This window comes from Coregonus clupeaformis, chromosome 15 (assembly GCF_020615455.1).
Source record: "Coregonus clupeaformis isolate EN_2021a chromosome 15, ASM2061545v1, whole genome shotgun sequence".
Classification (NCBI taxonomy): domain Eukaryota; kingdom Metazoa; phylum Chordata; class Actinopteri; order Salmoniformes; family Salmonidae; genus Coregonus; species Coregonus clupeaformis.
Genome location: NC_059206.1, coordinates 30,467,095 through 30,481,916, shown reverse-complemented (window position 1 = coordinate 30,481,916; position 14,822 = coordinate 30,467,095). Strand labels below are relative to the sequence as shown.

Below are 14,822 nucleotides of genomic sequence, written 5' to 3'. Positions count from 1 at the left end.
ACAATGTTTTCGTGAAGATAGGAATGTGATTTGAGCTTTCTAACAAAATCATAGTGATGATGATACTTTTGCCTCGTAACTAGCCAAGCCCGAGCGAGCTCAAAGAGCGTGTCAGTATGACGGAAACGCCCCTCTTTACCAGAGTGCATAAAAGATTTGAGATAAGAATGATCAGATCAGACTAGACGGACCTCAAGCTCCAGCTTTTGTCCATAGTGGTCCTGACCCTGAAAATCAACATGAGGTAAAGATGACAAAGTTGCGTCTACTAACAATCAATGTTACGGCTGAGTAGCTGTTCTAAGTACTGTATCTAAGAAGGTGAATTTAAGTGGGACCATCCTGTTACTCTCTTCAAACCATTGTCTACTACACTGCTCTCATCACCCCACGGGATCTTCGACACGGCTGATTAGCCGTCCTCAGAAGACCACTTCCAGAACGAGTGAAAGTAAACAGACAACTAAAAAGGACATTGTGACCTCTTGTGGACAATCTCAGCCTTACATCTAAAAGGCCATCCGAAAGAGAAGGCCCAATCGACCCCTTCCCACGAAGGCCTGGGTCCAACAGAGATACATGATGAAGACCTCCAACACCTAAATACATGCATTGCTTTTCTTCCCAAACGGGCGGCAGTTCGGGGCAAAGTATTAGGATTGCTGTGAGTTTAGGTCCATGTGTTTTCTCTCTCTCTTTTTTAACTCACCATCTTTTGTAACAATTGTCATATTGTGTTAGTCCACTAGGGACCCGTTTTCATTGTATTAAGTTTCTAATCCCTACCTATACTGTGTACGTGTTTGTATCTTGTGTTATCATTTTTAATTGGTTAGTAAATAAATAATTAAATCAATTTGTGGGGTACGGAGTGATCAGTAAGACCCGGGTTTGTGCAGACTTAAAGAGCCTATGACTTTCAGAATGAGACTGATATGAGGTAAATTATTAATAAATGACTGTGATAAGAGATATCTAGATATCTTTGGAGTTAATTCGGGAAACGGTAACTCGTTAAACAACTTTTCCCGTGGTGCTCCAAATTCCTAATGAGTTAATTGTTACATGATTAATTTAATCTAGTAACAATTAAACATAGTAGGTAATTTTTCGATAAATAATGGTCATCACAATAATTAAAGTCACGTCACGACAACACCAATAAGAAGAAGAGACTTGCTTGGGCCAAGGAACACGAGCAATGGCCATTAGACCGGTGTAAATCTGTCCTTTGGTATGGAGTCCAAATTGGAGATCTTTGGTTCCAACCGCTGTGTCTTTGTGAGACGCGGTGTGGGTGAACGGATGATCTCCGCCTGTGTATTTCCTACCGTAAAGCAAGAAGGAGGAGGTGTTATGGTGTGGGGGTGCATTGCTGGTGACACTGTCTGTGATTTATTTAGAATTCAAGGCACACTTAACCAGCATTGCTACTACAGCATTCTGCAGCAATACGCCATCCCATCTGATGTGGGCTTAGTGGGACTATCATTTGTTTTTCAACAGGACAATAACCCAACACACCTCCAGGCTGTGTAAGGGCTATTTGACCAAGAAGGAGAGTGATGGAGTACTTCATCAGATGACCTGGCCTCCACAATCCCCCGACCTCAACCCAATTGAGATGTTTTGGGATGAGTCGGACCGCAGAGTGAAGGAAAAGCAGCCAACAAGTGCTCAGCATATGTGGGAACTCCTTCAAGACTGTTGGAAATGCATTACAGGTGAAGCTGGTTGCGAGAATGCCAAGAGTGTGCAAAGCTGTCATCAAGGCAAAGTGTGGCTATTTGAAAAATCTCAAATATATTTGGATTTGTTTAACACTTTTATGGTTACTACATGATTCCATATGTGTTATTTCATAGTTTTGATGTCTTCACTATTATTCTACAATGTAGAAAATAGTACAAATAAAGAGAAACCCTTGAATGAGTAGGTGTGTCCAAACTTTTGACTGGTACTATATATAAATGTATATGTGTGTGTATATATATGTGTGTGTGTGTGTGTGTGTGTGTGTGTGTATATGTATGTATATATACACACACACACACACACCCACAGTAAGGGGAAAAAAGTATTTGATCCCCTGCTGATTTTGTACGTTTGCCCACTGACAAAGACATGATCAGTCTATAATTTTAATGGTAGGTTTATTTGAACAGTGAGAGACAGAATAACAACAAAAAAATCCAGAAAAACGCATGTCAAAATTTTTTATAAATTGATTTGCATTTTAATGAGGGAAATAAGTATTTGACCCCTCTGCAAAACATGACTTAGTACTTGGTGGCAAAACCCTTGTTGGCAATCACAGAGGTCAGACCGTTCTTGTAGTTGGCCACCAGGTTTGCACACATCTCAGGAGGGATTTTGTTCCACTCCTCTTTGCAGATCTTCTCCAAGTCATTAAGGTTTGGAGGCTGATGTTTGGCAACTCGAACCTTCAGCTCCCTCCACAGATTTTCTATGGGATTAAGGTCTGGAGACTGGCTAGGCCACTCCAGGACCTTAATGTGCTTCTTCTTGAGCCACTCCTTTGTTGCCTTGGCCGTGTGTTTTGGGTCATTGTCATGCTGGAATACCCATCCACGACCCATTTTCAATGCTCTGGCTGAGGGAAGGAGGTTCTCACCCAAGACTTGACGGTACATGGCCCCGTCCATCGTCCCTTTGATGCAGTTAAGTTGTCCTGTCCCCTTAGCAGAAAAACACCCCCAAAGCATAATGTTTCCACCTCCATGTTTGACGGTGGGGATGGTGTTCTTGGGGTCATAGGCAGCATTCCTCCTCCTCCAAACACGGCGAGTTGAGTTGATGCCAAAGAGCTTGATTTTGGTCTCATCTGACCACAACACTTTCACCCAGTTCTCCTCTGAATCATTCAGATGTTCATTGGCAAACTTCAGACGGCCCTGTATATGTGCTTTCTTGAGCAATGCTGGCAGCACTCATACGTCTATTACACAGCTCTCTGGTCTTGGCCATTGTGGAGAGGTTGGAGTCTGTTTGATTGAGTGTGTGGACAGGTCTCTTTTATACAGGTAACGAGTTCAAACAGGTGCAGTTAATACAGGTAATGAGTGGAGAACAGGAGGGCTTCTTAAAGAAAAACTGACAGGTCTGTGAGAGCCGGAATTCTTACTGGTTGGTAGGTGATCAAATACTTATGTCATGCAATAAAATGCAAATTAATTACTTAAAAATCATACAATGTGATTTTCTGGATTTTTGTTTTAGATTCCGTCTCTCACAGTTGAAATGTACCTATGATAAAAATTACAGACCTCTACATGCTTTGTAAGTAGGAAAACCTGCAAAATCGGCAGTGTATCAAATACTTGTTCTCCCCACTGTATGTGTGTATATTTATACATACATTAGGGGTGGGCGATATGAACAAAAATTCATATCACGGTATTTCCCACTGTCCGGACGATAACGATATAATATCACGATATACTGTAAAACATTTTTTAAAATTTTTTATGAGCCCTTCAAAGTTAATAAATGACTAAATATTGCTTTTAACCTTATAGAAACAGAAAGGGGGCATTACACATGTTTTAAATTATTATTTGTTTTACTTCTGTGGTAAACCTGTGCAAACATGAAACTTAGACAAAGGTATATGAGTTAAATAAATATGCAGTAACATTTTATTTAAAAAATATTTAAAGTACTCAGGATGTAAACTTTTCCCTGCCAAATATAAGTGCAGTCTTTTTTCAGCATAACACCGGTCATTATGAATTCAAGTTGTAAACCTTTTCAAATTAACTTCAAGCATTAACCAGACAGTCTGTATGTTTCTCAGTTCAGCATGTAACAATTCACTGCCTCCCTCTTCACAAGTTCCGTGCCAGGAACACCAGCCTATTGACAGTTTTTGGCTTCAAAGTTGCCCTGTGGCATGTGACCACATTGCCCCCAGTGCTAAATGCTCTCTCAGAGGGCGAACTTGTGGCAGGGATGCATAAATATTTATTCGTCAGACAACTCAATTGTGGGAAGATGGATGCGTGAACTCACCACCACTCCAAAGGATCAGCCTCACTGTCTGCTGCCAAGATTGAACTCTTTGGCCTGAATGCCAAGCGTCACGTCTGGAGGAAACCTGTCACCATCCCTACGGTGAAGCATGGTGGTGGCAGCATCATGCTGTGGGGATGTTGTTCAGCGGCAGGGACTGGGAGACTAGTCAGGATCGAGGGAAAGATGAAATAGAGATCCTTGATGTAAACCTACTCCAGAGCGCTCAGGACCTCAGACTGGGGCGACGGTTCATTTTCCAACAGGACAACAACCCTAAGCACACAGCCAAGACAACGCAGGAGTGGCTTCGGGACAAGTCTCTGGATGTCCTTGAGTGGCCCAGCCAGAGCCCGGACTTGAACCCGATCGAACATCTCTGAAGAGACCTGAGAATAGCTGTGCAGCGACACTCCCCATCCAACCTGACAGAGCTTGAGAGGATCTGCAAAGAAGAATGGGAGAAACTCCCCAAATACAGGTGTGCCAAGCTTGTAGCGTCATACCCAAGAAGACTCGAGGCTGTAATCGCTGCCAAAGGTGCTTCAACAAAGTACTGAGTAAAGGGTCTGAATACTTATAGATTGATGAGGGGGGAAAAAATACTTAATCAATTTTAGAATAAGGCTATAACGTAACAAAATGTGGATAAAGTCGAGGGGTCTGAATACTTTCAGAATGCACTGTATGCCGACAGGTTTTTCGGTGAGGCTGGATAAGAGGCTGTTCTTTATTGCCAGTCCCACACCATGCTAATGTCCACCCGGAGGGTAACCTTTCCAGAAAAAGGTGTAGCCTTCTCCCTCCTCTTTCAGGGAACCTTCATCCAGGAACCTGGTCTCACTCAGGGCAGCAATATCATCAATGTTGTAGCATCTTAGTTCTGCAGCAATCAGAGCTGTTCTCTGATTGGGTCTATCGTTACTATCGTCAGTGTCCAAAAGAGCCTATCCAGGAAGGAGTGAGTGGTTAATTTTTAGGCTACCTTTTCTAGGCCTGTCCCCAGATGGGGTGAGCAGTGTGGCTCCTAAATAGGGCTGCTCAGTCACACAGGGGTCTGCCGAGAGCAGCTGCCACTCAAGTCCCAACTGCTGGCGACCATAATAGCCCTGTGCCGCTGGCGTGCAGGGGTCTGATTTAAGGGCTCTCGGTGCATTCACTTCGCTCAGGGTGTGCTCCCCTAGCCTTTGTCGTATCAGACTAACCTGTACAGACAAATCTCTGGGGCCCACTGCTGCTCCAAGATCCCCTGTTGGTTAACCTGGAGTTTCAAGACAAGGAGGAATCTTGGTCATGGAGAGGCTTTGTACCGGCAAGGGCAGACTTGTGCATGAAGATGCTCCCCAATTCACCACAAGATCTAGCCGGCCGCAGCGGGCTGTAAGCGAGAGTATGCAAGCACCTGGTAAGCGAGCATGCAACTTACCTCTACCTAGGCACTACTGCACTAGACTCGTCACATGCACCCTGTGGTTGCCCGCCACCACACACACACAGCGGGATGAATGAGTGACTGTTCCCAGGCTGGTCAGAATGGTCACCCTATTCAGTCTGTATTTATTCAGCTTCATCCCTTCTCTACCACTGTAAATATTAACTTCCACTGTAATGAAGGCCATGTTCCAGACCTGGGGAGTGTACTTTCCGTAACTGAAGCTTCTATGGCATTGATCATAAGCAATCAACAAAAACAACTATATGATTATTAAATGCCCCCTGGCTCAGACACAATCTGATTAGAATGTCAAATGAGACACACACACACACACCCACCAGCCAGGCGGTGGAGAATGGTTGGCAGTCAGGAGTCATGAGGAAGGACAATTGGGTTCCAAGTTATTGTGACTGGATTGAATGCTATCTACTGCTCTTCAATTGAACGGATTGCATTTAGTCTGGAATGAATGCACCAACCAACCCCCCCAAATAGACTCCCAAATAAACAATCTCTCACTCACTCACTCACTCACTCAATCACTCACACTCACACTGAAGTGGAAGAGGTGTCTGCTGCTTGACTTAGGCTGTTTCGGCAGGCAAAATATACACACACATTGTCATTCTCCAGTGCTCAGTGATCATCACCAGTCAGGTTAGACATGCAGGTGGCTTTACTTCCTTGTCAGTGTTAACATACATGTTATCATGTCACAGCAAGACACAGAGGTAGATGTGTGTGTGAGGTCACAGGGTTCCGCTTCAGATCATAGCACCTCGAGCAGTGTGTGTGTGTTCCCTGAGGGAATCAGAGAAAACAGAGGAAGACTGAGAAAGAAACGACCCAGGAAAAGAGAGCTAGAAACTCAGAGGGACACTCCGCCTCTACTGAGCCAAAGAGGGGGCTGACAATGCTTTAAACCCCTGCTCTGTCTTTCTGTCAGTCTGTTTGCAGTCTCTGCTGCTGCTCTGCACCCATTCAACTGATTTGGTGGGAAATGAACCGTATAGGTCTAGCTTTTATTCCCTCCCTCTGGTGGTTTGTGTGTGAATGTGTATGTGTGGTCTGTGGTAAATCCGAGGCTCGAGCCAGTGTATCGGTTGAGTGGTCAAATAGCACAGATCCTTGTCGATCTGCAGCGTGGGCATTACCTCTCTCTCTCTCTCTCTCTCTCTCTCTCGCTCTCTCTCTCTCTCTCTCTGTGGATTTAGACTGTCAGCGGAATGCTATTAAAATATGACTGCTCAGGGCATAAACACAACTGAACAGAAGGGAGACGTGTGTGTAGGTCAACCAGTTTGTGAAAGAGAGCCTGCTGTCCTGGCTACACCCACAAACAGGTCGTCCACTAGACAGTGGGACTGATGTTTAAAGAAGGTGCATGTTCTATTGTCACTATGGCTTTTCATAGCAGTACTAGAAAATAGGTTTGGGCGGTATACCGGGGTATTTCGAAATAATACTTTTTTTTGCTGGGGTTGGTGGGTGCTACCCTACTGCTTAAATATAAATTAAGTATAACTATATGAAATCAAAGATGTGTCAAATAAATTAAATCCAGCTCAGGGCTCCAGCTATGCAGTCGTGGCTAGATGTCAAGATCAAGCTTCATAGTTACAGCAGAGACATTCAATCCCCTCCTTGATCAAGATCCTTGTTGCCTAAATTGATCTGTGTGCACGTTCGATAATACCGTATTCCCCGGTATGGTACAGAGACGGTATAAAAATCTGGGTACTGCCCAACCCTATAAGAAAAGCAAACATGAAAATAGTAGTCATGTAAATATTACAGCTACTCAACTATGCAATGTTAGCTAATCAACTAACATTGCATAATAATACCGTAATATGCAGCATTGTTCGTAGGTCTACTGTATGCCTGGATCTTTTTGAAATTGGGCCTATTTTTCATTTCGGTGGTCTGAGAATTAATAAGGTCAATTTATTTATTCATTCCCAGCACATGAGTAAAAGTGTGTGTGTGTTTTTAGGAGTGACCCTGCTTATGATTACAGCAAAAGCACACTCTTTAGGGATCAATTCCTCAGTTCAAAAGGCTGGAAATCAGCCAGAACCCTACCTGATGTGTGTAACAGAATAATATAGGCCTCGCCATTCAGAATGGCACTAGCATCCATCATTAGCTCCAGATTTAGCTCCAGCTCTCCTCCCCTTAGGGGCTAGGAGATAGACGAAACAGGAGGGAGCCTCTGTTGATAGATGCTCTCTCTCAGCCAAGGCCATCGGCAGTGATACTATCTGAGCAAAGCTGGCAAATCAGAGAGTTCAAGAAGCATTTGCAGATGTCAATGTCAGTAAATTCAGCATTCTTCTCTTTGCCCACGTCAAACCCTCCAGCCCATTTATGGTGTTATTGCAGAGGGAAGCTCTTTGATTGGTTTAACATGTCCAAGGAATGGCTGAATCTGTGGTTTAGTCAGTACTATTTTAGGGTAAGGGAGATGGAGAGAGGGTGATGGGGAGGAGAGTGGAGGGGTGGGTAGGATGGAAGGAAAAGAGAGAGACCAAGAGACAGTCAGGCTATGGGGGGAGGTGTTAGAAAGTGTCAGTTGAAACAGTGTGGGCTGATATCACAAGAGAAGAGAAGTTTTGTGTTCTGTGGTGACTGATGTCATGACCCTCTCCATCTTGTCCTGTCTTTCTCTCTCCTGTCCTATCCTCTTCTCTCCTGTCCTATCCTTCTCACTCCCATTTAGCTAGGTCAGTCTCTCCCATTCTAGTCTCCTCCTTCCCCCAGTGACCCCACCCATCTACCCTTTTAGAATTTGTCAGTGTTTGCACCAATACACATATTTATGACCAATGTTGTGTATGCCATAGAAATATTGTTTTTGAAACAGACTGTTTACATTCTGGGAAAATACAGAAACAAGGGAAGTCATGTTTATCAATGTAGATACAGTGGGGAGAACAAGTATTTGATACACTGCCGATTTTGCAGGTTTTCCTACTTACAAAGCATGTAGAGGTCTGTAATTGTTATCATAGGTACACTTCAACTGTGAGAGACGGAATCTAAAACAAAAATCCAGAAAATCACATTGTATGATTTTTAAGTAATTAATTTGCATTTTATTGCATGACATAAGTATTTGATACATCAGAAAAGCAGAACTTAATATTTGGTACAGAAACCTTTGCTTGCAATTACAGAGATCATACGTTTCCTGTAGGTCTTGACCAGGTTTGCACACACTGCAGAAGGGATTTTGGCCCACTCCTCCATACAGACCTTCTCCAGATCCTTCAGGTTTCAGGGCTGTCGCTGGGCAATTCAGACTTTCAGCTCCCTCCAAAGATTTTCTATTGGGTTCAGGTCTGGAGACTAGCCACTCCAGGACCTTGAGATGCTTCTTACGGAGCCACTCATTAGTTGCCCTGGCTGTGTGTTTCGGGTCGTTGTCATGCTGGAAGACCCAGCCACGACCCATCTTCAATGCTCTTACTGCGGGAAGGAGATTGTTGGCAAAGATCTCGCGATACATGGCCCCATCCATCCTCCCCTCAATACGGTGCAGTCGTCCTGTCCCCTTTGCAGAAAAGCATCCCCAAAGAATGATGTTTCCACCTCCATGCTTCACAGTTGGGATGGTGTTCTTTTGGTTGTACTCATCCTTCTTCTTCCTCCAAACACGGCGAGTGGAGTTTAGACCAAAAAGCTATATTTTTGTCTCATCAGACCACATGACCTTCTCCCATTCCTCCTCTGGATCATCCAGACGGTCATTGGCAAACTTCAGACGGGCCTGGACATGCGCTGGCTTGAGCAGGGGGACCTTGCGTGCGCTGCAGGATTTTAATCCATGACGGCGTAGTGTGTTACTAATGGTTTTCTTTGAGACTGTGGTCCCAGCTCTCTTTAGGTCATTGACCAGGTCCTGCCGTGTAGTTCTGGGCTGATCCCTCACCTTCCTCATGATCATTGATGCCCCACGAGGTGAGATCTTGCATGGAGCCCCAGACCGAGGGTGATTGACCGTCATCTTGAACTTCTTCCATTTTCTAATAATTGCGCCAACAGTTGTTGCCTTCTCACCAAGCTGCTTGCCTATTGTCCTGTAGCCCATCCCAGCCTTGTGCAGGTCTACAATTTTATCCCTGATGTCCTTACACAGCTCTCTGGTCTTGGCCATTGTGGAGAGGTTGGAGTCTGTTTGATTGAGTGTGTGGACAGGTCTCTTTTATACAGGTAACGAGTTCAAACAGGTGCAGTTAATACAGGTAATGAGTGGAGAACAGGAGGGCTTCTTAAAGAAAAACTAACAGGTCTGTGAGAGCCGGAATTCTTACTGGTTGGTAGGTGATCAAATACTTATGTCATGCAATAAAATGCAAATTAATTACTTAAAAATCATACAATGTGATTTTCTGGATTTTTGTTCTAGATTCCATCTCTCACAGTTGAAGTGTACCTATGATAAAAATTACAGACCTCTACATGCTTTGTAAGTAGGAAAACCTGCAAAATCGGCAGTGTATCAAATACTTGTTCTCCCCACTGTATGTGGTGGGTTGAATGTTTAGATTGGTTTCCAAAGGCCTGAGTGGTCTGGTCTCCCTCCACATTGGTTATAAATCTCAGAGAGGCTATACCGGCTGCTTTGAGAAGAGCTCCTCTCCCTCAGCGGTGAAGTCTGTGACTTCATACACGTACACAAGCTAGAGGGGGGGCGGGGGTTGGTGAGAACAGAGGGGTGAGTGTATGTGTGGGCGGGAGGCACCTCTTCAAAAGCAGGATGGGAAGTTTGTCTTGGGAAAGAGAGGAGTGAAGAAGGTCTCAGCCTCAAACCTGTCATTTTGACGTTTCTGGACTCCTCCCTACATGCTTCTGACAGAGCTCTTAAAGAGAAAAGATTGGAGGAGAGTAACTAAGTATTCAATCATTTGTGTCTGTCTGTCAGTTGAGAGGTCCACTCTCTGCCTCTTCAGAGGAATGGGTGTTTATTTTAGCCCTGCTTCCCAGTATACCCTCCCAGTTTTCCCACAGCCCAGCAGACCATTCCAAGTAGCCCTCTCCGTAACCCCTCGGCTCCCATTCCTAGCACCCTAGAGACCCCCCCGCTCCCCAGGACCCCTTTGACCATCTTAAAGCTGCACTGTGTAACTACACTGCTCAAAAAAATAAAGGGAACACTAAAATAACACATCCTAGATCTGAATGAATGAAATAATCTTATTAAATACTTTTTTCTTTACATAGTTGAATGTGCTGACAACAAAATCACACAAAAATTATCAATGGAAATCAAATGTATCAACCCAGGTCTGGATTTGGAGTCACACTCAAAATTTAAGTGGAAAACCACACTACAGGCTGATCCAACTTTGATGTAATGTCCTTAAAACAAGTCAAAATGAGGCTCAGTAGTGTGTGTGTGGCCTCCACGTGCCTGTATGACCTCCCTACAACGCTGGGCATGCTCCTGATGAGGTGGTGGATGGTCTCCTGAGGGATCTGGACTAAAGCATCTGCCAACTCCTGGACAGTCTGTGGTGCAACGTGGCGTTGGTGGATGGAGCGAGACATGATGTCCCAGATGTGCTCAATTGGATTCAGGTCTGGGGAACGGGCGGGCCAGTCCATAGCATCAATGCCTTCCTCTTGCAGGAACTGCTGACACACTCCAGCCACATGAGGTCTAGCATTGTCTTGCATTAGGAGGAACCCAGGGCCAACCGCACCAGCATATGGTCTCACAAGGGGTCTGAGGATCTCATCTCGGTACCTAATGGCAGACAGGCTACCTCTGGCGAGCACATGGAGGGCTGTGCGGCCCCCCCCAAAGAAATGCCACCCCACACCATGACTGACCCACCGCCAAACCGGTCATGCTGGAGGATGTTGCAGGCAGCAGAACGTTCTCCACGGCGTCTCCAGACTCTGTCACGTCTGTCACATGTGCTCAGTGTGAACCTGCTTTCATTTTTGAAGAGCACAGGGCGCCAGTGGCGAATTTGCCAATCTTGGTGTTCTCTGGCAAATGCCAAACGTCCTGCACGGTGTTGGGCTGTAAGCACAACCCCCACCTGTGGACGTCGGGCCCTCATACCACCCTCATGGAGTCTGTTTCTGACCGTATGAGCAGACACATGCACATTTGTGGCCTGCTGTAGGTCATTTTGCAGGGCTCTGGCAGTGCTCCTCCTGCTACTCCTTGCACAAAGGAGGAGGTAGCGGTCCTGCTGCTGGGTTGTTGCCCTCCTACGGCCTCCTCCACGTCTCCTGATATACTGGCCTGTCTCCTGGTAGCGCCTCCATGCTCTGGACACTACGCTGACAGACACAGCAAACCTTCTTGCCACAGCTCGCATTGATGTGCCATCCTGGATGAGCTGCACTACCTGAGCCACTTGTGTGGGTTGTAGACTCCGTCTCATGCTACCACTAGAGTGAAAGCACCGCCAGCATTCAAAAGTGACCAAAACATCAGCCAGGAAGCATAGGAACTGAGAAGTGGTCTGTGGTCACCACCTGCAGAACCACTCCTTTATTGGGGGTGTCTTGCTAATTGCCTATAATTTCCACCTGTTGTCTATTCCATTTGCACAACAGCATGTGAAATTTATTGTCAATCAGTGTTGCTTCCTAAGTGGACAGTTTGATTTCACAGAAGTGTGATTGACTTGGAGTTACATTGTGTTGTTTAAGTGTTCCCTTTATTTCTTTGAGCAGTGTATATGTGTACAGGTGTTTTTGGAGACCTAGATTTGAACACAATTTCCAAGAATCCTCCGCTCATAGGTAGTCCTTAGGGAATCATATGGTACATCAGCATCCTCTCTGAATGCAGTGTAGCTGCTGGAAATGTGACACTGCAAGTGGATGCGATAACAGCTACGGTCAAGATTGAAAAGAAGATAAATCGATTCCATTTTACAATGTCTTCACAACAGGTAAAAATGTGATACACTGGCTATAATTCTCATTTTTTGATTGTAATAAAAAGTGTTTATGTTGTTAGCAATGCAAGGTACATGGTTATAACTTTATTATTTAACTTTATTATTATAGATAACTATCTAGCTAACATATCTAAAGTTGTTACCAGGAATTTCTCTACCTGGTAAAATATTCAATAGCAATCTGACGATAGCTAGGAAGCTGTCTTGGTACATTAGCTAGCTATCACAATTAGCTATCACAATGCATTTGGACTTTCATAGCGCTGCATTCACGGAAAATAGCATGGCTTTGGCATGCTTGGTAACGTTTAGTCCTTTGCCCTTCTGATTCCAATACTGGGTATGGCCCCTTGCATTCTCGAACTAGCTGGTACCTAGTTAGATTAGCTTGCAATCTAAATGTGCCTGATTTAGATTGCCCAGTGCAGTAAAAACAAACAAAGCTCTAATCATTTATGCATCTATGCATAGTCACTTTACCCCTACCTACATGTACAAATTACCTCGACTAACCTGTACCCCCACACATTGACTCGGTACCTGTACCCCCTGTATATAGCCTCGTTATTGTTATTTTATTGTGTTAATTTTTATTTTATTTTTTACTTTAGTTTATTTAGTAAACATTTTCTTAACTCTATTTCTTGAACTGCATTGTTGGTAAAGGGCTTGTATGTAAGCATTTCACGGTAAGGTCTACACCTGTTGTATTCGGCGCGTTTCACAAATACAATTTAATTTGATTTTATGTAATAGACCCTAATGTGAACAAGACAAGTGGTGGTAGATGTGCTCCAAAGTAAAAACAAATATGATGTAGGCTACCCTAATCATAGACAGAACATTCAATTTGATAAATGTTTTATCAAGAACAACTACTGCATTTCATTTGGTATCTATACAAGTGCTGCTTTGTATTAGCTACATTGGTTATCAAGATGTTGTGTATTAATTGTAGAAGTGTGATACTCGACCCTTCTGCATGAAAATCACAAGTTATAGGCTACATAAAATAACATGTACTGAACAATACAATATATTCCTAACAATGTTTGCATGTTTTTTTCTGTAGGATTCCAGTTTTGAAGAGCCACAGTCCCCATCTGCTGTCAGTAGAGGAGCTAGAGGAAGGGGGAGAAGAAGAGGTAGGGGTAGGGCTGCAGAAAGAATTAGAGGAAGACCGTGAGGGCTGCCCGACTGACAAGAGGCTGACCCAGATAAAGGTTGAACATCTTTCACCTGTGGTTCTGTTTACCCGTTTCACAACATTAAAAAAACCATTTTACACAATATTTGACTTTATTCTGTAATTAACTGTTCCTCCTCTTTTTTTTCTATCAGTACAGGTTAAGTTAAGAGAGCTGTCCTTTGAGTAAAGGGGAGAGGTGCTGGAGCAGTTCGCTACCTGTTCACTTGGAGTGATGTTTGGCATAATGGATTTGCAGATGGCTATCCCAGGATCTCCAGACATCCCAGACCGAGGACAATCTCGCTGGTGCACCTGCCTGAATATGACGGGAGATGCCCGCTGACCTGGGGCCGGTTGCACCAGTTGGTTGTAAGTGGGTCATAACTCACGTCTGACGTAAAATGCACTCTACCACGGACCTAAAAATGATACGTGTGGCACCACTTGGGCATAAGCCTGGGCTTGGATTCCACACCTAGTAGGGAGCAGGCGTAGTGTGTTAAATTGGGACTATCTTCATCATGATGCGCATAGAAAATGATGGCAATCTTGTGTGTCCATATTTCACAACCTCAGCAGGCTTTTGAAGTTGCCTAGATGCGTGAGTCAATAGCAAAATAATACACATTGATGTAGGCTACATTATAGCATGCTAAATATTTCTGATAAGTGATGGATGAGCAAACGAATAGATGCACCTCCACTTATTTGCCCAGCCAGAGATCAATTAACCAAATAGGCCTATACAGATGGAGATTTAGTGAAACAAAATCACATTGATTGATTATCAGAAAAGTCAAAGGCTTTTGGTAGGGAGTAGCCTAGGCTTACTACGTGAGTGAAATAATCTACTACTTGGTTACATAACATGCTAGCAAAATGTTTTGATTAGTCCTGTTAATAGATGAGCAAACTAATGCTACTTAGCTAACATTTCCCGGCGTAATTGTAACCAAATGTCCAAACGGAGATGCAGTGGGGAAAACATTCGGACATTGATTGATTTATCAAGACTAGTCCCCATGCTTGTCTCAAAGCAGTGTGATGGTGCTGTCCCAATCAAAACAGTGCTGAAATTATCATCTAGTTGACCCCACACGGCTATTGCTTTACATTTATTATAACGGTTGGATGACTTTGGGAGGTTCAGTAAGCAACAATTTGATACTTAACTTCAATTGCATTAGCCTATTACTGCAATATTTTCTTTTATATCGGTCGTGCATGTATAGTGGTG

The 14,822-nt window shown here is 44.0% G+C and overlaps 1 protein-coding gene across 5 annotated transcripts in view; it reads left to right on the top strand.

Annotated features, from left to right (window-relative positions):
• Positions 1–14,822, top strand: part of LOC121582635 (ceramide transfer protein) — a 67,250-nt gene that overhangs the window by 9,571 nt on the left and 42,857 nt on the right. The window contains exons 2-3 of one of the 5 annotated variants that reach the window (XM_041898584.2): positions 13,469–13,619; positions 13,738–13,954. The exons of the other annotated variants lie outside the window; for them this stretch is intronic. The gene's annotated coding sequence lies outside the window, so the exon portion shown is untranslated. The remainder of the gene's footprint in view (positions 1–13,468; positions 13,620–13,737; positions 13,955–14,822) is intronic. 5 annotated transcript variants of the gene reach the window in all.